Source organism: Ornithorhynchus anatinus, chromosome 7 (genome assembly GCF_004115215.2).
Source record: "Ornithorhynchus anatinus isolate Pmale09 chromosome 7, mOrnAna1.pri.v4, whole genome shotgun sequence".
NCBI lineage: Eukaryota > Metazoa > Chordata > Mammalia > Monotremata > Ornithorhynchidae > Ornithorhynchus > Ornithorhynchus anatinus.
This window is the reverse complement of record NC_041734.1, coordinates 23,106,648-23,132,970: the sequence shown is the minus strand read 5'-3', so window position 1 is coordinate 23,132,970 and position 26,323 is coordinate 23,106,648. Positions and strand designations below refer to the sequence as shown.

At 44.1% G+C, this 26,323-nt stretch overlaps 1 long non-coding RNA gene across 1 annotated transcript; it reads right to left on the bottom strand.

The window, feature by feature from the left end:
* Positions 1-310: 310 nt before the first annotated feature.
* LOC120638522 lies at positions 311-24,765 on the bottom strand. Its single transcript, XR_005660215.1, has 2 exons — positions 24,578-24,765; positions 311-481 (listed from the first exon to the last, which is right to left on the bottom strand). It is a non-coding gene; the product is annotated as an uncharacterized LOC120638522 (long non-coding RNA).
* Between the last annotated feature and the right edge of the window lie 1,558 nt (positions 24,766-26,323).

Genomic DNA, 26,323 nt, shown 5'->3' with positions numbered 1-26,323 from the left:
CAGTGCTCTGCACACAACAAGCTCTCAATAAATATGACCAAGTGAATGAATGAACTTGCCCAAGGTCACACAGCCGGCGAAGGATGAGGACCCATCTCCATCTCAGATCAGCAGTCTGGCATACCCTATCTGTAGCCATTCTGGGCCCACTGTAGGGGCAGGGAAAGCAGCTGTCTAACTTTGGGCCAGGACTCACATCATACTGACCCACCCCAAGCCCTAAGACCACCACCCTGCACTGATGTTTTGTTCGTGCCCTCCCTCCTGACTGAAGCTTCCTCCTCCTTAATGATACCATGGTGACATTTGGTCAATTATATTCTTTAACAGTCTTTTCAGAATATTCTGGCTAAATCCTGCTTGTGATAGAAAGCAGAGAACTTCCTCTGTAGTTACCACAGTAGGTTGTCTCCTCTTTCTTCTTAGAATGGTGATTATCTTGGGATCATTGAGCTTCTGTAGCATTCCCTCTTTTTTACATCTGTTGAGGATAAATATGTACAGATGTTGTAGAGTTGGCCCACTCCATGCTTTCAGATTTCTCCAGGAATGCTATCAGACCCAAGTGTTTTGCCATTTCTCATAGCTTTGCAGAGATTGCAGTCTCCAATGTTTTCTTTCTCCACATTGGGAGTTGAGATTATTCTTCTCAAGCTTATCCTTCTCCACTGTGGTCAAGAAAAACAATGGGGGGAAGTTCTGTCTTTCTTCTCCACCCAGAGGGCCCCTGCTCCCAACATGTTCTGTGCATGCGGAGTTGTGGTGCTATAAACTGCTGGTGAGTGCTCTTGGCATCCTCCAACTAGAAAGCCAGCCACACTGCCTCCACAGAACCTGTACCACTCTCTTCTAAACCACTGAGGACACTCCACTCCTTCCTGCTTTCCACCACCCCTGTGGGAAGGAGTACAGTGCCTGCAGCAGAAAGCCACCACAAAACCCATTTAGACTGTGAGCCTGTTGTAGTGCAGGGATTGTCTCTATCTGTTGCCGAATTTACATTCCAAGTGCTTAGTACAGTGCTCTGCACATAGTAAGCACTCAATAAATACAATTGAATAAAAACCCCAGGAAGCTGCAGCCATTACTGTGGCTTTGGGTGTGCCTTAGACTCTTAATCACAAGGTGACTGAAATTCTGCTCCTCTATCCACAGCCCCCTACTGATGTTTCTTTTAATTTTAGATACTTGTCCTTTTTAAAAAAAAATACAGCTTTAATGTTTTATTATTTTATTGCTTCTTATGCATCTGTTGCCAGCCACCTCTCCCACCTTATATTCTCAGATTGGGAGTCCCTTGAGGGTGAGAGACAGGGTCTAATTCCCACCTCTATTTGCTTTCCCAGCACTTAGCAGAGCTGTATTTCTTCCTCTTGAGGAAGTAATATGGACTTTGTCCTTCTTTTCAGTTTCCCTTTCTCCCAGTTGCTCGGCTACTGTTGATGAGAAATCTATTTCCAAGAATAGTTAAACGCTTCATGGAACATTCCACGGTTCTATCCCCTGAAAATCGTGCATGCTCCATGCTCTAATAATAGTAATTATGATAATAATAATGACAATGCTTTGTTCTTGCTGCTCATACCCCGATGGAAGAGCAGTTTATAATTATTATCTTTCTTGTGATTTCTCTGAGGGATAGCAGGAGTGCTATTAGAACATTTTACAGTAGGGGACACCGATGCATAGGAGAGGAATGTGTCAGAGTATCAGAAAATAAATGATGCCATAACTGGGGCAGGGTATGGTTCACCCATCCCATGACTCTGTCCCTGCAGCTGCATCAGGATGTTTGGAGGGACTGGGTGATTGATGCCCTTTCAGAGCCATCCTGATGATTAGGGTTGACTATTTTAAGGCCTTTAACTCTCCCTTTTTACATTCCTAGCTTTTCCCTTCTGAACTGCTCATCAATAAATATATCCAAACCTTGAACCTTCTGGCATTTTCAGTCTGCATAACTATCTGAAGGAATAGATTCCCTGGGCTCACCGCCCCCCTCACACACCCAACCCTGCTGAGTGGAGACAAGCTTCTTGATCAAATGAGTTGATTAGATTCAGCCCAATACTCCCAGAACCCTAGGGCCCCTGCTAAAATTGAAAGCATTTTTATTCACAGCAACTTTCCCAGTTGTATATGTGAGATGGATGGAGATAGCCAGGTGTGAGAGCAGCCTCTGAATTGTGGGCCAAGAAGGGCCAACTGCAGGTGGGGAGGGCAAAGTAGACACCCTCTGTACAAATTCAGTAGTTTGTGTTGAGGGGTTTCTATGTGCAGAGCCCTGTACTAAGTCCTTGAGAGCATACAGTGGATAAACATGATCCCTGCCCTCAAGAAGCTTACATTCTAGAGAAGATAAGGAGGCCCTGCTGGGTGGTACTGGGAAACAAGAGTCATCACCAATAGACCGATGAACCACTGAAAAGAAATTAGAACTGGAATGGCTCACTTAAACTGAGCCAATCATTCATCGGTGATTTTACTGAGTGCTTGCTGTATTCAGTAAGCACTTGGGAGAGAACATTATAGCAGTTGGTACACATGTTCCCTGCCCACAAGTAGCTTACAGTCTAGAAGGGGAGGGAGACATTAATATGAATTATGGGTAAGTGCCACAGAGCTCAGGATGTGTTGAATATCAAGTGCTTCAAGGGTACATAACCAAGTGTGTAGGTGACAGAATGGGGAGGGAGTAGGGGAAATGAGGACTTATTTGGGAAAGCCTCTTGGACAAGATGTGATTTTAATATGGCTTTGTAGTGACTGGTGATCTGTCATATATGGAAGGGTAGAGAGTCCCAGGCCAGTGGAAATACATAGGCAAGGGAGCAGTAGGAAGATAGACAAGTTTAAGGAACAGTGAGTAGGTTGGCATTAGAAGAGAAAATGTGTGGTCTGAGTTGTGCTATGAAATTATTGAGGAAAGGTTTAAAAGCCTGAGGTAAGGAGTTTCTGTTTGATATGGAGGTAGCTGGGAAAGCACTAGAGGTTCTTGAGGAGTGGGAAGACATGGACTAAATTTTTTTTAGAAAAATGATCTTTGCAGCAGATTGAATCAATCAATCAATCAATGGTATTTATTAAGCACTTACTATATACACTGTCTTAAGTGCTTGGAAAAGTACAACAAAACAAATTTTGTAGACATGATCCCCACCCACAAGGAGCTTACTGTCTTTAGGAAGAATTCACAATCTACAGAAAGTATCGTTTAGGGAGTAGAGATAGAGGAGGTAGGGAGGTCACTAAGGAGGCTGATGCAATAATCAAGGTGAGATATGATAAGTGTTTGCACTGGTATGGGAGCACTTTGGAAGGAGTGGGAAGGGTGGATTATAGAGCTGTTGTGAAGGTAGAACTAACAGGGTTTGGTACCATATTGAATGTGTGGGAAGAATTGGAGAATGCATAAAGAATAATGCCAGGGATATGGACTTGTAAAATAGGGAGAAGAGTGGTGTTGTCCACTATGATAGGTAATTGTGTCAGAGTGTCAGTAAGGGGCAGTTGGTATTGGGGAATGAAGGTTACCAATGAGACATCCCTGGTCAGGAAGCATGTATTCCTAAAATAACCTGCCCACCAGATAATGATGAAAGAGGACCAGACAGGAAGGAGTCATGAACCACCACACAGGGATGACCACCGTGAACTGATCAAAGCCAAACAAGACCACCTCTGCTTCAGCAGCACTGACACCTGAGTTCTCCTACCAAACATGAGCTGAAGGAAGCATGATGATTTGTATCACAAGAGGCTCATTTGTGTGGTTGTGCTAATTGCCTATAACAAATAAAAACAGGTGTGCAGAAGTACTAGTAATGGGGAGGGAAGTGACTAACATCACACTTCCCATTGGCCGCCCATGCTCTGAGGCCAGCAGCCTGCAGATGGACTTGGTGTGGCAATAAAATCACCTTGGACAAACCACACGTTCCTCTTGCTGCCAGATTACTGGGGAAGAGTCCTGGCGTGGCTCGAGCTAATTAAGAGCTCGGCTTGTGTTTGACCCGAGCGAGGGGCTCCTATTGCTGTCAGGTAAGTGGGGAGGAGGGCTGGGGATTCTGGGTAACAGTTTGTAAGGCTAAAGGACAGAGCTCGAGAACGCAGAGGCCCACCCCAGCTGGAATTGGAAAGCCTTCATTTCTCGCTGGAAGGAAGGGTTCATGATTGATCTTTCCAGCCACACCTGCATATAGTTAGCAACACAGGCACTGGCCACCAGAGGAAATGTATCACTAGTGTAGAAGTTTGTGTTTGAAGAAAATAAGGGGAAAAAAGAGAAATCACCTGCCCTCACTGCAATCCCAGAAGATAGCAATCTATGAGAAATCTTTATCTCTGTCCTTGTACCTCTGTCTCCAAGTCACTCGGATCTTTTATCATCTGTCAAAGGGAATTGGGAATGCGAATCCGTAAAGAAGTAGCATGGCCTGTTGGAAAGAGCATGGGCCTGGGAGTTGGAATAATGATGATATTAATAACTGTAACTATGGTATTTGTTAAGCACTTACTATGTGTCAAGTACTGTTCAAAACACTGGGGTAGATTCAAGTTAATCAGGTTGGACACTGTCCCTGTCCCACATAGAACTTACAGTCTAAGTAAGAGGAAGGACAGAAGACCTCTGTTCTAATCCCTACTCTAATGCTTGCCTGCTGTGTGATCCTGGACAAATCATTTATATTCTATGTTCCTCAGTTTCCTCATTTGTAAAATAGAGATTTAAATACCTGTTTTTTCTCTCTGCTACTTAGGCTGTGAGATCCACATGGGTCAGGGCCTGTGTCCAACCTGATTATCTTGAATCCACCCAAATTCATTCATTCAATTGTATTCATTGAACATTTACTGTGTGCAGAGCACTGTACTAAGGGCTTGGAAAAGTACAGTACAGTGATAAAAGAGAGATAATCCCTACCCAAAGTGAGCTCACAGTCTAGAGGGTGCTTGTCATGCATTAAGTATTTAATAAATGTTATTATTATTATTATTATGTTGAGGAGTTTGGCCAGAGATCCACAGGGTCTTTACTACATAAAAAGACTGTGCACCCATTCTTAGATGACTGCACACAGATCTCTCTCTCAATCAGTAGCATTCCTTGATCCCTTACTGTGTGTACAACTCTGTACTAAATGCTTAGAAAGTACAATACAGCGGAGTTGGCAGACACATTCCCTGCCCATAGTGAGCTCACAGTTTATATAAATAAATTATGGATATGTACAAAAGTGCTATGGGGCTGAGGGACGGGTGAATAAAGGGAGCAAATTAAGGTGATGTAGAAAAGAGTGGGGAAAAAAGGAAATGAAGGCTTAGTCAGGGAAGGCCTCTTGAAGGAGATGTGCCTTCAGTAAGTGGAAAGAGTAATTGTATGACTGTAATATGAAGAGAGAGGGAATTCCAGGCTAGAGACAAGACATGGGCAAGAAGCCCAGTGTGGGCAGAGATGGTCTCTCGTTATTGCAGAGTTGTATTTTCTAAGCACCTAGAACAGAGCTCGGCACCCAGTAAGCGCTCAACAAATATGATTGAATGAATGAATGAGAGATACACAAGAATGAGATAAATGAGTCAAGGAAAACTCCAAGGTTATGGGCTTGTGAGACAGGAAGGATGGTGGTACTCTCTCCTGGCCTCTGGCCACTCTGCCTGTCTCCTTTGCTGCTGTTTTTTCCACCTCTCTCCACTTCACTGTGGGTGTTCTGCCACACTGTACTGGGTGCCCAACTTTCACTTAATATGCAAACAAGAGCTCATCTGCTCTTATAGCTTCAGCTATTACATTCAAATCCACTTTACTAGCTCTCTCCTCTCTATTTTTTCCACTTGGATGTTCCACTGGCCCCTTGTGTTCAATATTTGTGAAACAAAACACCATTCCCTCCCAAATTCACTCCTTTACTTAACTTTTCCATCACAGTTGACAACATGATCACTCTCCCTATCCTGGAAATAAACATCTTTGGTATTATCCTGGAGTTCTTGTTCTCTTTCAATGATCACACTGTCAATGATCAATGATCCTCCCTATCTAAATGGCCAACACCTGGTTCAGGCATGCATCATAGTCCAGATTACCAAATCAGCTTCTTCACTAGTCTCCCTGCATTCAATCTCTCCCCTCTCCAGTCTATATTTCACTTTTGTTCTGATCATTTTTCTAAAATGTTACTCAACAACACCTGAAAAATCTCCAAGGGTAACCCATTCTTTCCCTTACCAAGCAGTAACCTCTTGGCCCAGTCATCATGCTTGGTCTGAATAAGGCAACTTCACAGTCTGTGGAGTTCAATAAATACAATTGAATGAATGAAAGAGTTCAACACTGTTTAGAAGCTCTTGATTGATGACCTTTAAGCATTTGTTCTTGTTGGGGTCTATGATCCTTGTATCCCTTATTTGGGGATGGAAGTTAGACCAAGCATTTGGACAGAACTAAGAATTCTTTACCTGGTATGTCCTCGCCAACAGGGTTTCCCTAAGAAAAGGAATGGAGGAAGGAGCTTTGATATAGTATAAATTATTCTGTATATCTCTTGATACATCATTTATCTATGGAGAGTCAGAGAGGAATTTCAAATCTTGGAGCATCTAACTGGGAAACCCAGGTAATGGATTTGAAAGAAGCATTAAAAAATTATTTTCCTAATGGAGATTTTCCTGCTTGTGGGCTGGAGTCTGGTGAGAAATCATTGCAGAGGGGAGTGTAGGGTCCTATCAATTAACTAAATGTTACCCTATGACCTAAGTAAACCCAAGAAACCAAGATTCTGGACCATCTAGATAGTCGCCAGATAGTCGTTTGGCAACAGCTTGCCTTGAGTATTTAGGGTCAATCCCCTGTCAGCAGCAGAACAGGAGTGCCCAAAGAGTCTTCCTTTGCTATTTGAAAATTTGATTGATATGAAATAGTAGTGCCACATTTTTCTGTTTTGTATCAAGTGAGAGAGCCTCTCTCTCATTGAAGAAAGGAGCTTCTTGTCTACAGTGATGCCTGGACCTATTTTCTGGGGATTCCCAGTTCATCGCTTGGGAATTAACAGAGGAGATTTTGATAGCAGTACCCAGAGCAGGGACGGGGGAGGGACAAAAGGGAGAAGGACTTTGTAGTTGTTCTAGATTCTGGTATCACGAAGGAAATATATTATCTTGATCCATCTGGCTCTGGTGCTGAGTGTGATTCCAGGGGAACATGTGAACAGGATCTTCACCATCTGGGCCCAGCAAAGTGCTTCCCATTAAACATTTAATATCCCCACACCCTCAACCCACAGGATTTATGAACATATTGTTGTGCCTGCCATTTCCCTCAATTGTAACTTATTTCATTGTCTGTCTCCCCTCCTAGATGGTAAACTCCTTGTGGGAAGGGATCTTGTCTACCAACTTTATTGTATTGTACTCTCCCAAGCACTTAGTACAGTTGCTGTATGTAGTAAGTTCTCAGTAAATGTCATTGATTGATTGACTGATTGATGTGCTTGTAGTAGTTAGTGAGCTAGTCCCATGTAAGTGGGAATGCTGAATAGAATAAAAAGATTAAATGGAAAAAAAGGATGATCCATCACATTTCAGAGCAGAATCATTTTGCTAATTTCAGGGACCTTCAATTTTTGCTTCTGTCTTCTCTTCCTCTAGGCCCAGGCAAGGGCTCTGACTCAGAGACTGGTCAGTTCTAATTGAGCCTGTTGATTGGCCACCTGACCACTAGTAAGTCAGTTGTCAGTCATCATATTTATTTAGAGGTTATTGTGTGCATCTGTAGTCTAGAGGGGGAGACAGACATTAATATAAATAAATAAATTACAGGGAGGTGCAGGAGCCCTGGGCTCTCCCCAGTAAGAGAGGCTACTGAAGGGCAGCCACTGACTCTGGTGGAAATCTCAGACTATCCTGTGTGATAGTTTTGTATCCAATCGTTATTTCCTTGAGACAAGGACTTAAGCTTGTCAGCTCCATCATGGCTCATGGCGTCTGGCAGCCCAAGCCATTGAACGTTGTCTGTTCCAGCCTGGGGGGACTGGGAGCCTAAGCTTTTCATGGCTCCACCCCAATCAGGCCCTAGTTCATGAAGTCCACTGCTTGGGGGAGAACATAAGAACAGAATTTGCTGTGTTTAGCCACTGGAAATGAGCAGCATGTATTTGCTTCTTACTTCCACTGACGCTGTGGAATCCATTACAATCCTGAACAGCTTCTCCCTGGAACCTCCCATTCCAGTGATATGGAAATATAGGAACTTTCAATGGACATGTAATACCAATGAAAGACAGGGCAGAGTCCACTAGGTTCCAAAGAGAGATTGAATTTCTGAGCTTATTCAGCCAAAGAAAAAAGGAGATGTACTGTTAATGTTGATGTTTTGCATTCTCAAAACAGAGAAATAAGAGAGAGGAAGAAGGGGAGGGGTGTCGTTCTCATAAATTTGGTGCATTAACAGGGAACATCCCACATTTGAACTGAGAAATTAATAAAATCCAATTTCTTAACAAAGACAACAAAGCTATTCAATGACGTACATGGAGAAAGGGCTGATTCACTCCTAGTGGTGTATTCAAATAAAATTTGCTAAAACATTAGTGAGCAAGACAGAGATTTTCTTTTAAAAATTTCATGAGGCATAGGTGCTTTCCTTTGAGTGAATGTTTTTGGCAAATGTTTTCCCTTGATTTTGCTTTGGAAGAAGAAGCTTTGGATGTTGTTTCCCTGGAAAGAAGAAATATGTTAACATAGGGGTCCTGTAGAGAAAGTCATTTGCAATTTTGCAAGTTCCAAACTTCCTACAGCTAGCAGGAAGCCACAAAGAAGTTCTTGGAACTTTCTCCATCTGGATCAATCCAAAAAAAATAAACTTTAATCCTTCAGGGACTGAGCCTGGAGCCAGGGATGGAAGAAGATTCAATAGAAGGCAGGTAGGAAGGCTGATTCTTTGGAAAGATGACAGGGATTCAGACAGGGAAGGCTGAAGAGACCTCGGGGAGTCAGAAGTCCATTGTGGACTGAGTGGAGATGACCTTGGTCCTAGTGGTGCGGAGAAGTCCCGTGGGACTCCAATTTAAGGAAATTCTGGGGAAGGGAAGGGTTGTGCTTCATAATCAATTAATCAGTGGTATTTATTGGCTATTTCCTGTGTGCAGAGTACTCTACTATGTACTTGCGACCGTACAACAGAGTTGGTAGACAGATTGATCCCTCCCCGCAGGGAGCCTACAATCTAGAGCAGGAGACAGACATTCAAATAAATTAGAAAATAGGGGAAATGGGAGAATGTAGGATTATGTATGTAAATCAAATGGGGTACAGATCAAAGGTATGCAGGTCCAAGTGAATGGGTAAGGCAGAAGGGAGGTCAAATAGGGGAAATGAGGGCTTAGTCAGGGAAGGGTTCTCAGGAGAAATTTTCATTTTAGTATGGCTTCGAAGGTTGATATAGTGATGGTCTGACAGATGTGAAGGTGGAGGGAGTTTCAGGCCAAAAGAAGGATATGGACAAGGTGTCAGTGATGAGACAGATGAGATCGAACCAAAGTGAGTTACCATGAGTTACTATGTTTAGAATTGTAGGTTTAATTGTGTTAAATACTCATCCTTGGTTGTTCTATCACAAAAAAGGTCTCTACCTACCTATAGTTTAAGTAAAATATGTATATGTCTTTGGGTTTCGCATGTTTAGGGAAGTGAAATGGAATTTTCCACAGTGAATTAACTGTTCTCCAGCAGTAGGATTAAATTAAATGCATGATTTCCCAACCGTTCCCAGTTCTGGTTTGGAAATACCTTTTCAAGTCACAGGATGGTGGTAGGAATGCTGGGTCATCCCAGGGTGCTCTAGCTAAATAATGTTCCCTGGTCACCTTGAATTTACTGAACACGAGAAATTCTCATGGAAGAAATCCCCAGGGGTGGAGGCAGAGGCCAGGTCCGCCACACGGTCAGGGGAAACCTACAGGCTTTTAGCCAAGAAACCTCTAAGAGAAACAGAGTGGCCTAATGGATAGAGCATGGGCCTGGGAGTCAGAAGGACCTGGGTTCTAATCATGGCTCCACCACTTGCCTGCTATGTAACTGTGGGCAAGTCACTTCACTTCTCTATGCCTCAGTTACTTCATCTGTAAAATGAGGATAAAGACTGTGAGCCCCATGTGGGATATGGACTGTGTCCAAACTGATTAGTTTGTATCTACTCCGACACTTAGTACAGTCCCTGGCATATAGTAAGTGCTTTACAAATACTATTTAAAAAACTCCCCAAAACAAAAAGAGGAAAAACCCCAGAGCATCCCAGTTAGAACTCTTCCCTTGGATGCAGCTTATGACCCTTTTTGACATTTGAGTGCAAGAACAAATTTGATTCCAGAAAGAGGACCAGCCCAAAGAGGAAGTGAACTAGAATCCAACCTTCAACTCTAGGCGAGTCTCTCTTGTGGGAATAAATGACCCCTGTAGAGTAAGGAATTCCTGCTGATGCTTTAATAATAAACCTGCACTGATCTATAAATATGAAGCCCATGCTGGATCACATTCTTGAGGCTTCTTTTTAATGGAACCAAAGGGAAGGTCCATGGGGGATATCCAAAATGAAGTCTACTTTTCTACGATTTCATTGGCAGCAATGTTCCCTAGTTGGTGCATGGCTTCTGGATTGGGCTGGGATCCCTCCCATGATGTTTACTTTTGAAAAGCTCAAATGTTCAGCTCTGGAATCACACTTTGGGATGGAGAAGCTAAGAGATGAGGGCTGGGTTCCCTGCACTTTCTTGCGGCTGTAAGTCTTGGCTGACTGCCCAGGAAGAATTGACTAGCTGAGACCCCTGAACAAGGAGGGACAAGCTTCCCTAACACCTAGCCCCTGCCCTGACTGGTTCCTAAGCTCTTCTCCCTTAAGTGGCACTGCAGCCTATGGTTAGAAGCTTTGCCTTATCCCAATTATTCAGCTTCCTTCTGATGATCAGAATCCAGTTTCCCTAATCTCAACAGGTCTTGATCTTTCCAGAGCCTGGGAGGGAGGGGAAGAGCAGGGTGTTCCTGGAACAATCTTTCCCTACCTCTCCATGATTCCTGATTTAGGGAAAATTTCTGGCCTGAGACACCCTAGGGTTCAATCCAAATGGCTAGAATAAGGGCAACCTGGGCTCACTTGGCATCCCAAGTGCAGTACCAGGATCCCCCAAAATATCCAGGTTTAGAGGAAAGGGGTGTCACTAGATTGGCATTCCCAGGCAGTTGGCCTGTGATGGCCACTTAAGGGAGCCCCCCACACTGAGAGGAATTTGCTAGAGGAGGAATAAACTAACTTTAGAGGACCATCTCCTTAAGGGAAAGCTAACTGGATTAAGCACCAGGAACATACCAGTTGCCTCCATCTAGAACACAGCCAATCACAGGAGACAATTGGGATGGGGTTGTTGGGGGGACTGGTAAGTTGGGAAAAAAGCCCTTTAGCCCAAAAGGTTTAGGAATGTGATTCTGGAGGGTCAAGACACTGAGAAAGTTTTGGGGAACAATCTAAAAGAGTCAAATTTTGGGGTACAGAGATGCAGATCCCAGAGGAATTTAGCATCTACTCCTGAGAGGGGAACAATTGTGTAGATTGGCAGCAGCCTACTCTAACATCTTAAGTCAGGAGATCAGGAGTCAGAAAGGATAAACCTGGGCAACTGTAAACTAGTTAGTTTTGGGCAGGGAACATGTTTATTATTATTATTGTTTTGATGATGGTACTTGTCAAGCATTTACTATGTGTCAAGCACTGTTCTAAGCCACAGGACAGATACAACCTAAACAGGTCGGACAGACTTCCTGTCCCATATGGGGCTCACATTCTTAATCCCCATTTTTCAGATGAGGTAACTGAGGCCCTGAGAAGTGAAGTGATGTGCCCAAGATCACAAGGCAGACAAGTGGCACAGCCAGGATTAGAACCCATGACCTTCTGACTCCCAGGCCCATGCTCTATCCACTATGCCATGCTGCTTCTATTAACTCTGTTGTATTGAACTCTTCCAAGCACTTAGTCCAGGGCTTTGCACACAGGAAACACTCAATAAATACCATTGACTAGGAGCTAAGATGCCTCTAAAGAGGGGAAAGAAGCAGAAGAATATGTGCTATAGGAAAGTGTGCTTTTAGCAAAATAGAGAGGGCCCTGGGGGAAGGAGAAAAGTGTTAGAAGAAAGGAAAAGACATTTTCTACTAAAATTCTACTTAATTTGCTACCTAATTAACTCATTTATCTTATTTCAACTTGTCTATTAAAAACTCATTCAGAGCTCTGACATTTGTTTCTGCCCACAGATCAGGCTCATGTAGAGCTAGGATGCTAGGGAAACACATTTCCCTGGGAAGGTGGGTGGCAGGGTGGGAGTCCAATCTCCCTGGGCTTTCTGCAGCCAACCTCAGGAGGAAGGGTGGCTGGCTAAATAATAATAATAGTGATGATGGTATTTGTTAATAATAATAATCATGGTATTTGTTAAAAGTTCCGTGCAAGGCATTGGGGTGGATACAAGCAAATCGGGTTAGACACAGTCTCTGTCCCACATGGGGCTCACAGACTCCACCCCCACTTTACAGATGAGGTAAGTGAGGCATAGAGAAGTGAAGTGACTTGCCCAAGGGCACACAACAGACAAGTGATGGAGCCAGAATGAGAACCCAGGTCCTTCTGATTCCCAGGACCATGGTCTACCCACTAGGCCATGCTGCTAGCTAGACACTGAATGCTCAGGACACTTATTTGAAAGAAAAGGGGTCATGTATGGAGTGTGGAGGCAGGGGCCGCCCCTCTTGCCCATTGCTGGAAGGGAAGAACTGTGGAAGTCTTTTGGGACCCAGCAGACCAGGGTTCAGGGTTCTACTGTTTCAGTCAGGATTTAGGGCTGAAGAGTTCCCAGTAAGTCATACAGCCACCTGAGGATTTTGGCCTTGATTACTCTAAATGTCTACTAAGGTGTAATTTCTGCCAACTGAGCCATTCACTTGATTGCCAGTCCTCAAGATGCCCCAAAAGAGCCTGGGCCATTTCTCATCCCTGGGGGTATCACTGTATTGATTTCTTTCCTGATTCTCTTGGTAGTCCAGACTGTCCCATTGCCTTTGGGTCCCCAGTCAATAATGTCTAACTGAAACTTTTTGTTTCTTGGAGCCAGTCCTATGTCTGCATTGCTGCAGACAGCACAGTTTGGGATAAAGGTTTTTAGTTATGACACAGGAAACCATTTCCCAGGAGATGGTGTGGGTGGTGGGAGTTTGCACATCAAGTTTGGAGGTGTCACATGCAACCAAGAAGCTGAGAATAGTGTCTGGCCAAAGCGAGGCAGTGCCTTTCCTGTGTTTTAGAGCAGAACAGAAAGCTGCAGCTTGTTCATAGACAATGATGGAATCGGGGCTTTCTCAAGGACTCTAACTTTGAAATGTCCTGGAAGGTCAGTCAAATCTGCTCTGTAAACCTCTGGTTTCTCTGTGGAACAGGTTTTCCAAGGAAGTAAGATTTCAGATTTTTTTGTTAATTGATCTCAGAAAACTTCCCTGAAACTGAAATTCACTCCAGGCAAAAGACTGCTAATTGCAGGGTCCTGAATGAAAGGCCATCTGCCATTTCACAGGATCCAAATTTCTGCCTGTGTCAAAGAGAAGAGATTTCAGGAACCCAGGTAATAATAATAGTGGTATTTGTTAAGTGCTTACTTTGTGCCAGGCTCTGGGGTAGATACAAAATAATCGGGCTAGATACAGATCCTGTCCCACATGAGGTTCATAGTCTAAGGGACTATGGCACTTCATCCTCATATTCAGGTAAGGAAAGTGACACCCAGGCAAGTTGAATGACTTGACTAAGGTTGCACAGCAGACAGGTGGCTAAACTAGGATTAGAACTCAGGTCCCCTGACTCTCAGGTCCAAGCTCTTTCCAACAGTTATGCTACTTCTTAGGTAGATTAGCAAAGAGCCTTTTTTACCTCGATGAAATTGTGGGATTAAGGCTAATGGGAGTCAAAAATTGGGCCTGGGGCCAAGACCAAGGAAAAGGTTAGATGACAGTGCAAAATCTGTGTTGTCTGATCACATGGGGTTGATGCAGATGGTGCCAAGACTGGATATTTGATCATCATCATCAGAAGTGGCAGCAGCTTCCATCATTATCATTAATTATTGAATTTATTGCATGCTTACACTGTGCCAAGCCCTGTACTCAGCACTGTGGTTAATAGAGATCGAGCTATACCTTAGTTAGCATTCTTAACAGGTTCCATAGAAACCAAGTGTTAAGCTAAAGGGCAGTAATTAAAATAGTTTCACATAGGAAATAATGTTAAGTGTGTTATGTTTTCCCTCTTCAATTTTTTTTAAATTCACAAAAACATTTTATATTCAGGTTTATGTTTTTGTATGCTTTCTCTTGCCTCCTATTTATCAATGACAACTTGAGCCAACTTACTAGAAATCTTCCATTAGCTATGCTTAGTAAATTTGTCACTATCATATGTTAAATAGAAATAATCTGTAATCACTCTAATGAACTCAGTCAAAATACCAGGGGAAGTCTTGCCTCCTCTCCCTCAACCTTTAAAAAATATTTAAGGCCACTTTTCAGTGCTTAAGCCAAGGTAAACACTTTAAGAAATATCGGCATTAAAAGGCAATAGTGCTTACTTGAAAAAGTGCTATAAAATGACTGTTATTCTGTTATTACAAGGGATCAATCAGACCTCAGTCTTTGTCCCTCATGGGGCTCACAATTTAAGTGGAAGAGAACAGATACAGAGAACAGTGAAAACAAGTACAAAACAACAATAAATGCGCCTTAAAAAATTCAACAGTCGAAATTAATATCAGCCTCTAAAACAGAAGGACTAGATTTTCCTTCGCCAGATGTAATATTGTTGTGCCATTCAATCTTGCCATCCTTAATACACCATTCTCTCCTACTCACCTCCCTCCTCCCCCTCCTACACAGCCACCATAGACTTGAATTTGTTTCCTCATTTCTCCACATCCCCAAATTCTCGCTGGCAGGTCCCCACAGTCCCCCTCCTCTGCTAGTGACACTGAAGAATTATTTTTTTAACTTGTTCACAGCAGCATAACCAATTCTTTTCTTGCTTGCCGCCCCCCCGCCCCAACCCCCTTAACCATGGAGAGCTGAGTGCTCCTGCTTCCTACTCACAAGGAGGGAAGGTACCACAGGAGATAATCTCACTGGCCCTTTAGACACTTCCAAATATTTCCCCAGACAAAAGCCGTATAAACCTCCACTGCTCCTGGAAAGGATAGCAGCTAACTTGGACAGTATCAGTGGAGGAATCCAAGAAAGTAAATTTAGATGTCAACATTTCTGAGCTTATGTTCTGGGATTCTAAATCAAATATCGATAAATGATTCCATCCTTCAGCTCTGAACAAGTATGATAAACTCAGCCTGTTTGTGAAGGGCAAACATAAAGCAATTCCTGAATTTGATTTCATTTTCAAGACCGAAGATTTATACCTCTATTAGAATAATTTCAGCCAGCTCTGAACTGCTGGATGGTAATTTAAGAGGACACACTTTTTAAAGGGAGAAGATGTTAACCTTTCCAAATGAAGGGCAGGTGTTCTGAGACATGAATTTGATTTTTAGGTACGTGACTACCCCGTGCAGTAATGGGGCTATTCCATTGAGTTAGGTCAAGAGAAAGTGACCATACTACTTTTCTACCAACCATGAGGGCCTGTTGTTTTTTATACAAAATTATGTTTCATTCTTACCTATTTTCCTAGGCAAGGCAATTGATGAGATGCCAGAGTATGAGATTCAAAGATTTGCAGTTCTGCCCCGAAACCAAGAACTGCTAAATATTGTGGTATTGGTTAAATGCTTACTTATATAGCTACAAGCACCATTTAAGCACTGAGGTAGATATAATGCACTCAGATTGTATACTTTGCAGTCACAGCACCACAGAAAGTGAAATTGGTTCCAACCTCATCATAAGCAAGGACAGAATCCTGAAGAGATGGCCACGTTTCAATATGCTCTGCAACAAGCTCTCTACCACTGAAAACAAGGCCCTTCAAAACATAGACAGGTTTCTAATACGCAAAGAAATGGTACTTTCTCGGAGTACCAAAAATGTCACTGCATCAGACAGGGCCCTGATACCTGGCAAGATACCTGAACACTAGGACATAGTCCCCGAGGTTTGCAAGCATGAAAGGGACACCCATCTTAAACACTTATTCATATACAGAATATATGAATTCATATACAGAATATATGGCGTTCCTCTGCCACCCACCTCCTCACCGTCCCCCATTCTCACCTATCCCCCCATCGACCCCTGGGCCACGTCCTTCCACTCTCCTGGAATGCCCTCCCTCCTCACCACTGCCAAACTCATTCTCTTCTCCTCTTCAGAGCCCTATGAGAGCTCACCTCCTCCAAGAGGCCTTCCCAAACTGAGCTTCCCCTTTTCCCTCTACTCCCTCTGCTGCCTCTCTGCCCCCACCCCTTCACCTCCCCTCAGCTAAGCCCCCTTTCCCCCCTTTCCCTCTGCTCCTCCTCTCCCTTCCCCTCCACTCAGCACTGTGCTTGTCTGCTCATTTGTATATATTTTAATTACCCTATTTATTTTGTTAATGAGATGTACATCCCCTTGATTCTATTTATTGCTATGTTTTAATGAGATGTACATTCCCTTGATTCTATTTATTGCTATTGTTTTTGTCTGTGTCCCCCGATTAGACTGTAAGCCCATCAGTGGGCAGGGATTGTCTCTATCTGTTGCCCATTTGTACATTCCAAGTGCTTAGTACAGTGCTCTGCACATAGTAAGCGCTCAATAAATGCTATTGAATGAATGAATGAATATACAGAAATTCATCATTCATCATTCACCACTATCATAGCTATCTTCAAGGAGAAAAGTGAAATATCAGATTGTCGTGTTGTTTCTCTAAGAAGGAGGAAATGAGGTCAGAGATACAAGGAGCAGACCAAGATTTTAAAATTAGGTAGAAGATTGCTGGAGAAACGACTGAGAGGCACTTAATACAGTTTCTGCATTTAATAAGTGCTCAGTAAATATCACTGATTGATTTGAAGGATGAGAAAGTGACTGTGATGGTGAAAGGGAATTTGAGAGATGGCAGAACTCTTCGAGCTCAGGTCTGATGGTTTTGATTTTGTCCACAGATTAGTTGATAAAGTCATCAGGGCAATAGAGAATGGGCATGACATCCCTATTGGATGAAGGAGGGAGAATAGACATAATTGTTAATGAGAGGAAGCAAGAAAGACTGAATTTGAAATGGGAAGAATTGGTCTAGTGTCTAGATTACTGTAATGAGTACTCTGCAACATGAGCGCAAGAGTGAAGGCAGCATATTGTGCTGGTGATTTGAGGACAAATGTTGGCCCACCCTGGGATAGCCAGGACCCCCTCCCTTCAGTCCCTCCTCCAGCCCATGAAATACTCTTCACCAACTGCAGCTTCAGCACTTCCACAGCACCCAAGCACTTGGGAATTCACAATTCCCAGAGCACTTCTTTTCTTCATTGCTTCCTACTACCTGCCATTTTCTATAATCTGTCTCCCCAACTAGATTGTAAGCTCCTTTGGGCAGGTATCATGTTTATGAATTCTATTGCCCTCTCCCAATCACTTACTACTTTGTTGAGCACTCAGTAAGTGCTTAATAAATACTACTGACTAATGGATTGATTGTCTCAAACACTGGAAGTATTTAGCCTTCTCGACTTTAAGAAATTTGGTCTCTTGGCCTCAATAAGGAGAGGCTTGAAACTCAGCTTCTCCAACTACTGTGTTCTATTGTTCCTATCATGCTTATCATCATCCTTCTCTTTTGTAATTTTGTTTTAACTTTCCTTATGCGGCTGCCTCCAAGCCCATCCCTACCTAACTCATAGACTGTGACAACCTGGGGGTCCAGGGACTGTCTATATCTCATCTTTGTACTTCTCTCCCCGCATTTAGTATAGTGCTTTGTATATGGAAAGCACTTAATAAATCCTATGACTACTACTATCCAGAAATTTGCTAAGATCCTTCTAGGCCACCATCACGACTTCATACTTCAGTCTGAATCTCTGGGCCTTTTCTACCCTCTTGCCTGATGAATGAAATTAGTGGGAATCCACATGAACAGCCCAAGAATACATTAACCTCATCTTATCATTGGCAGGCATCTTCCCGGACTAGAAATCTCAGGAAGAGGGAAGGGAGAGCAACCCTAGGTACAGTAGAAGGCCCTACTAGCGAAGATACTCATGGTACCAGTGCTCAGACATGGGCAAGCCCAAAGTCAAGTGTGTCCCACACCACAGAATGGATATTTCCAGAAACATGCAGTGAAAAAGACCAGCAGGCTCTATTTTGCCTTTTTCATGACCCCTGGCAGTTAGGAGCATTTCCCCTGCTATTTTATTTCAGATTTGTTCCCAGCCCCCTATTCATCTTTTCCTTTGAGCATCAAGCAGCACCTAAGGCATTGAAATGCCATGTAAGAGACGTTGAAAAAAGAGAGCTTTTGTGATTCTGTCATATTTATTCCATTCTACCTGTTCTTTGTGCTTGATTCATTAGACATCCAAGGCCATATCTTCCAGGTCCAGGATGCTTTTGGGTTTAGAAACCCATCTGAGGCCTTTATCTACCAAGGGCATACCTACAATTATTCTATAACCTATACCCAAAGGGGATCAGGCAGTGCCATGGCGCTCAGCCTGTCCGGTTTATTGGCAGATGGAGTTTGTCTTTCCTCTCCATTCTTGTCCTCCAACCCTTATTTCTATCCTAAGGACTCAAGAGTGATGTCGAGAGCCCAGGCAGATTGGCAAAAGAGCAAAGGGGGAATGCTGAGCATCTCATCCCCTGGGCTGCAGCCAATCACATCCAGGCAAGTTTGGCTCTTCTGGATAGCAGGGACCTAGGAGCTGGGATGGGAGAGAAGGAAGTGATGAGACAAAGTTAAAAGAAAAGACAAGGGGGGTGGCTAGATCTAGTTTTGGAAATGGGGCTGATATGGAAGGTAGTGGGAACAGGAAAGAGGTGGAGTTTGGGTGTGAGGGAAAGAGAATCTCAATCCTCTTCACCGATGAGGCTAGGCCCCTTGGGGGCCAAGAAGACAGCTCTTCAAAGAGATGCTATTCCCAGTCCCACTGCTCTCAGTGAAGCTAATACCTCTGTGCAAGTATAGGGATAGTTCTGGTAGAAACAAATGAGATCACAACTTCAAGAGCAAGAATGAGTACTTATTTATTTTCCACTCCCAATCCAGGAGGGCAATTTCCTAGGTGTCAGCTCAGCATGGGTGAAATGCTTTGTTCCACCAAGTTTAAACCCTGGCCTTCTTCCAGCCTCTAGCTGGATTGTCCTGTGGGAAACATGTCTTTGCCTCTGACTCATTATTCAATTGAGAGTGTTGACTCATTGCTCTGACACAACTCTGTGCCTGCTTATTGTCCAATAGGAGATATTTCTCAGTCACTGTACCTCAGTCTCATCTGTCTCACCACCAACCCCTTGTCCACATCCTCCTGCTGGCCTGGAATCTCTCCCCGTCCATATGCCACAGACCAATCTCTTTACCTTAAAGCTTTATTAAAATCACATCTTCTCCAAGAGGCCTTCCCCAACTAAGCCATCATTTCCCCTATTCCCTCTACTTTCTGCTTCATTTATGCACTTGACTCTGTACCCTTTAAGCACTTATTCCCCCCACTCTCACTCCCCTAGAACTTATGTACATATCTGTAATTTATTTATATTAATGTCTATCTCCCCTTCGAGACTGTAAGCTCCTTATGGGCAGGGAATGTGTCTATCGACTCTGCCATATTGTACTCTCCCAAGTGCATAGTATAGTGGTCTGCCCACAATAATTGTTTGATTTATTCCTTCATTCATTTTAACCCAATTCCCATCCAAGACACCCACAGACAGCCCTTGGCATCTGTGTGTTCAACCCAAACTCCTCACAATAGTCTTCAAGGCTCTCCACCATCTGGTCTTGAATCACCAGAGTGCAGTGAAGAGGGCTTTGCATGACCAGAGGAGAGGACTTAACAAACAGATTTGCCTGCCCTTCAGCTCTCATCTGGAAGAATCAGTCAGAGGAGGGTGGGAGTGGTGGATTCATTCATTCATTCAATCATATTTATTGAGCGATTATTGTGTGCAGAGCAGTATACTAGGCACTTGGAAAGTTCAATTTGGCAACAGATAGAGACAATCCCTACCCAACAACGGGATCAAGTCTAGAAGGGGGAGACAGACAACAAAACAAAATAAAACAAGTAGACAGGCATCAATACGATCAAAATAGATAGAATCATATATATATATATATATATATATATATATATATATATATATATATATATATATATACATCATTAATAAAATCAATTAAGTAAAAAATATGTACAAATATACACAAGTTCTGTGGGGATGGGAAGGGGATAGAGCAAAGGGAGAGAGTAGGGGCAATGGGGAGGGGAGGAGGAGCAGAGGGAAAGGGAGGGCTCAGTCTGGGAAGGCCTCCTGGAGGAGGTTTGCTCTCAGTAATGTATCATGAACTGATGATTTTATTGGAAGAATCTGAAAAACAAAAGTTTCCCAGAAATCATTTACTGTTGAGGGTGTCATAGATTTACAAACCATTCTGCACCCCAATCTCACCCTCCCAGTCCTCCTGTCTCCCCTGCTCCCTTGGTTTCCACACAGCCCACTCTACAGCTCCATCACAGTCCAAAGGCTTCATTACCCTGCTCCCCTGCCAGCAGAAACCACATCCAACAGCCTTCACTGAGCTCAAGCCGTCCCTACAGAATCCACATGCACTGGTCTCACCAACCCAATCCCCTACCTGTAGAATCTATATGGGAAAACCTCACCAACCCAGGCTTCATGCCTACAAAATGAAGGGGCCAGACCCAGGTAGAATGGGATAGAGAGGTGGCAGAGAAGCAAGTAGGAAGATGAAAGCCCCTCTTTCTCTGAGAACCCTTATCACATACAGAGAATTTGCTTTTTGGCAAATTCCTCCAAGATAATCCAATTCCAGGACACATTGTTTAATCAGCCCAGCCCTCCTGTGAGCTGTTTATGATGGGGGTTAGGCTGATGGTTTGCAAAGGAAGTGGGGCAGGATAAAAGACAGAGTTGGGCTTCTGCTAACATCAGCCATCCAGCCAGATCTCTGAGTTTGCCACTTCCATCTCTTCGGCGGAGTCATGCCAGCCAACGTGTCTGGCAGAGAAGCAGTGTGGCTTAGTGGAAAGAGAGATGGCTTGGGAGTCAGAGGACATGGGTTCTTATGTTGGCTTCACCACTTGTCTGTTGTGTGACCTAGGGCATGCCACTTCGCTTCTCTTTGCCTCAGTCATCTTATCTGTAAAATGAGGAGTAAGACTGTGAGCCCCATGTGGGGCAATTTGATTACCTTGTACCCCAGTGCTTAGAACAGTGCTTGGCACATAGTAAGTGCTCAACAAATGTCATTATTATTATTATTGACTCCAGCAGGTAGGGAGACAGGTGCATGATTGGTGATGGTGGTGATGGTGGGGTTATGTCTTTAGGAATTAGCTGGAGGAGAGTAAGTCAGGTGGGGATCTAGAAGTGCATTGTGGTCTTTTGACTCATTTTAGGTCAATTTTAATAAAGCTTCAAAAATTTAAACTGTAAAGCAATTTGCAGTTGCTTAATTGCTTCCCCCCTACCCCCTCCAGATGGTGGAGAGGCAGCACAATGGTAAGCGCAAGCCACATTTTCTCCAGATGGCCCAGTTCTCCCCTGTGAAATTCCTCCCTGTCCCCCACTCTCTGAGCTCTGGGCCCACCACGGGGCCCCTGACAAGGGAATCCCCTACACCCCACCAATTGGTCCAGCCAGACATCCTTACCTCGATCAGGGGATGCCCAGGCACCCTCTCCCTGAGCCTACCCAGGGCCTAACACAAGTCAGGGGAGAGCAAGTCCTCTGGCCCTTCACTGTCAGACTTTCACACCAGAGACTAAATCCCCAGGGGTCTGCTGGGGTAAGTCTGAACCTGAGCCTGAGCCCCAGTCCTGAGCCAAATGCAGGGTGCTGTTTCTGGGATAGGGCTGCTGGGGGGCACTGGCTCAGGGGGGCGACTAACCCTTCTTGACTGAGCTAGAGTTCTGGAAGAGAAAGGCCCCAGGCCCCTGGGACTTGGCCATTTGTGTGAAGGAAAGTTGTCTACACTCGCTACCTAGAATTCCTTAACTCCCATTCTCTCCTGGATCCCCTCCAATCTGGCTTCCATCCCCTCCACTCTACCGAGACTGCTGTCTCTAAGGTCACCCATGACTTCCTTCTTGCCAAATCCAATGGCTCCTACTCTATCCTAATCCTCCTTGATCTCTCAGCTGCCTGTGACACTGCACACCTTATCTCACCTTGGCTTCACAGACTCCGTCTTCTTCTGGTTCTCCTCTTATCTCTCTGGCCGTTCATTCTCGGTCTCCTTCACAGGCTACTCCTCCCCCTCCCATCGTCTAACTGTTGGGGTTCCTCAAGGGTCAGTTCTTGGCCCTCTTGTGTTCTCCATTTACACTCACTCCCTCGGTGAACTCATTCGCTCTCATGGCTTCAACTATCATCTCTATACAGATAACACACAGATCTACATCTCTTCCCTTGTCCTCTCCCCCTCCCATCAGGCTCGTATCTCCTCCTGCTTCCAAGATGTCTCTACCTGGGTGTCTGCCCGCCACCTAAAATGCAACATGTCCAAAACTGAGCTCCCCATCTTCCCTCCCAAGCCCTGTCCTCTTCCTGACTTCCCTATCACTATGGATGGTACGACCATACTTCCCGTCTCTCAGGCCCGCAACCTCAGTGTCATCTTTGACTCGGCTCTCATTCACCTCACACATCCAATCTGTCACCAAAACCTGCCGGTCTCACCTTTATAATATCACCAAGATCCGCCCTTTCCTCTCCACCTAAATGACTATCTTACTGTTACAGGCTCTCGTAATATCCCGGCTGGATTATTGTGTCGGCTTCTCTCTGATCTCCCTTCCTCCTCTCTCTCCCTGCTCCAGTCTATTCTTCACTCCGCTGCCTGGCTCATCTTCCTGCAGAAACGCTCTGTGCATGTCACTCCCCTTCTTAAAAACCTCCAGTGGTTGCCTATCAACCTCTGCACAAAACAAAAACTTCTCACTCTAGGCTTCAAGCCTCTCCATCACCTTGCCCCCCCCACCTCTCCTCCCCTCTCTTTCTACTGCCCACCCCACACACTCCGCTCCTCTGCTGCCCACCTTCTCACCATCCCTTGGTCTCGCCTATCCCACCGTCGACCCCTGGGCAACATCCTCCCGCGGTCCTGGAATGCCCTCCCTCCTCACCTCCGCCAAACTAATTCTCTTCCCCTCTTCAAAACCCTACTTAGAGCTCACCTCCTCCAAGAGATCTTCCCAGACTGAGCTCCCCCTTTTCCCTCTGCTCCTCCCCCTCTCCCTTCCCCTCCCCTCAGCACTGTACTTGTCCACTCAAGTATATATATTTTCATTACCCTATTTATTTTGTTAATGAGATATACATCACCTTGATTCTACTATTTTGTTAATGAGATATACATCACCTTGATTCTATTTATTTGCTATTGTTTTAATGAGATGTTCATCTCCTTGATTCTATTTATTGCTATTGTTTTTGTCTGTCTGTTTCCCCTGATTAGACTGTGAGCCCGTCAAAGGGCAGGGACTGTCTCTATCTGTTACCCATTTGTACATTCCAAGCGCTTAGTACAGTGCTCTGCACATGGTAAACACTCAATAAATACTATTGAATGAATGAATGAATGGGGTTTTCCCCAGAGGAATGTATGCACCAGAGACTCCTTTCTCCTTGTGAGCCCTGGCTGGTTTCTGCAGTCAGGGACGTGATGGCAATGTGGGTCCAAGCTGTGACAGAGCAGGAGGAGGAAGCTGCCATGTCTGAGAGTGGGGGTCTGGTGCACCTCCAGAAAATGTGGGGCCTTTTGAGATGCCATGGAGGTATGGGTCAAACCAGGATGTCCTGTGGTTACTCTCTGAAGGCCAGGCAGACAACAAGACATAACTCAGTGTTGACCACTGACTCACTTTCTCATAAGAGTTCAGATCCAGCTGTCATCTGATGATCGGCATTCTAAGAGAAGCAAATGCATAATTTAGAGGTTTTCTGCTGCTCCTCAAGGGAGAATGCCAGCTCTGGAAAACATCAGGAAGGAACAGTGGAATCTGGAGAGAGGCCAGTAGAGCTGAACATTCCACATCCAAATTTTCCAGTTGCTCCCCTCCAAATTCCCCTGGAGGCTGTCTCTCAAAATGCTAAGTGCTTGTGAGTGTACAATATAATGTTAAACAGACACATTTCCTGCCCACAACAAGCTTACAGTCTAGATACTGTACCTGACATTCCCTGGGGGTTCCCTTCTTTGTCTCCAGCCTGCCTACACTCTGTTTAATCTCTCTAGTGCTCGACACCTACCTCATCTAACACCCACCATCCTCAGGGCTCATTGCCTGGTAGATAAAGGATTTCTCCTTCTCACCTGATCAATGAGTTGTGCCATGTTGAGGTAAATTGTCCCAGATGAGCTTGGCTGTTTCGTGGTTACCACTGAAACATTAAACCTGACTTTGGAGTATTCATGAACATGAAGAGGGATCTTTTCTCCTCTTAATACCTTTGAAGGGTGCAATATTCACAAAGCTGCTCCATTCTAAAGCAGCCATCACTGTACTCTTGGCCTCTGGTGTGTAGGTGGGCAGGTCAGCTTGGTTGACATGACAGTGGGCAGTGAATGCCATCACAATGAGTAAGGTGGCAGGGATCGGTCTTCTGGGTGTGAGCTTGGAGATACCATGGAATTATATCACAGAGATCAATCCAGAGATCCATTTGAACACAAAGAAGCACATATTCATAAGGAGACACCAATCTATATTGTGAAAGGGAAAACCATTTAATGCTGTAATCATTTAATGCTCTAATCCCTACTGAAAGCTCATCCTCCAGGAGGTCTTCCCAGACTGAGCCCCCCTTTTCCTCTGCTTTTCCTCCCCTCCCCATCACCCCTACTCGCTCCCTCTCCTCTACCTCTTTCCCCACCCCACAGCACTTGTATATATTTGTACATATTTATTACTCTATTTTATTAATGATGTGTATATATCTATGATTCTATGTATTTATGTTGATGCTACTGATGCCTGTCTACTTGTTTCATTTTGTTGTCTACCTCCCCCTTCTAGACTGTGAGCCTTTGTCTGGTAGGGATTGTCTCTACCAAATTGTACTTTCCAAGCATTTAGTACAGTGCTCTGCACACAGCAAGTGCTCAATAAATACAATTGAATAAAGGAATGAATGAATTTCATTGAGTAATTCCATGTGCGGAGCACAGTACTCAGGGCTGGAGAGAGTACAGTGGAAACTCAAAAAAAGTAGGAATCTAGAAGAGAAGCGTCCAGGGCAGAAACACCACAAATACTAGCTGGCAGTTAGGGATAGGGAGTTTTTGTTTGAAAAGAGTTCACTCAGGAGAGAAGGGGGAAAGGGAGGTTACAAAATTAAGGAAGAATTGAGTGCTATTGTATGCAGAACTAGGAAGACCGCAATCCTGCACCCAGGAAGTGCTTAATAAATACTGTTATTATTTGAAATAAGAGTTACAGTCTTAAATTCCTTCCCTCCTTTCTTCCTCCTTATCGTCTTCTCTTTTCTCCTGCTCCCCTTATTGTTCTTAATTCCCTTTGGACCTTTTCTGTGTGGGCAAGTCATTTAACTTCTCTGTGCTTCAGTTACCTTATCTGTTAAAATGGGGATGAAAACTATGAACCTGGCACATAGAAAGCACTTAACGAATACCATTTAAAAAGTCAGTATACCAAATACTGAATACCAAATTCATTTGTATTTATTGAGCACTTATACAGTTCATCGATTGTAGTCCTCAGATGTGGAAGGAGTGTTCAGGAGATTGTTGAAGGGTTGTTAATATTGCTTTGAGACTCCCTGTTTTAATAATAATAATAATAATAATAATGTTGGTTTTTGTTAAGTGCTTACTATGTGTGGAGCACTGTTCTAAGCACTAGGGTAGATACAGGGTAATCAGATTGTCCCAGCTGAGGCTCACAGGTAATCCCCATTTTACAGATGAGGTAACTGAGGCACAGAGAAGTTAAGTGACTTGTCCACAGTCACACAGCTGACAACTGGCAGAGCCGGGATTCGAACCCATGACTTCTGACTCCCGAGCCCAGGCTCTTTCCACTGAGCCATGCTGCTTCTC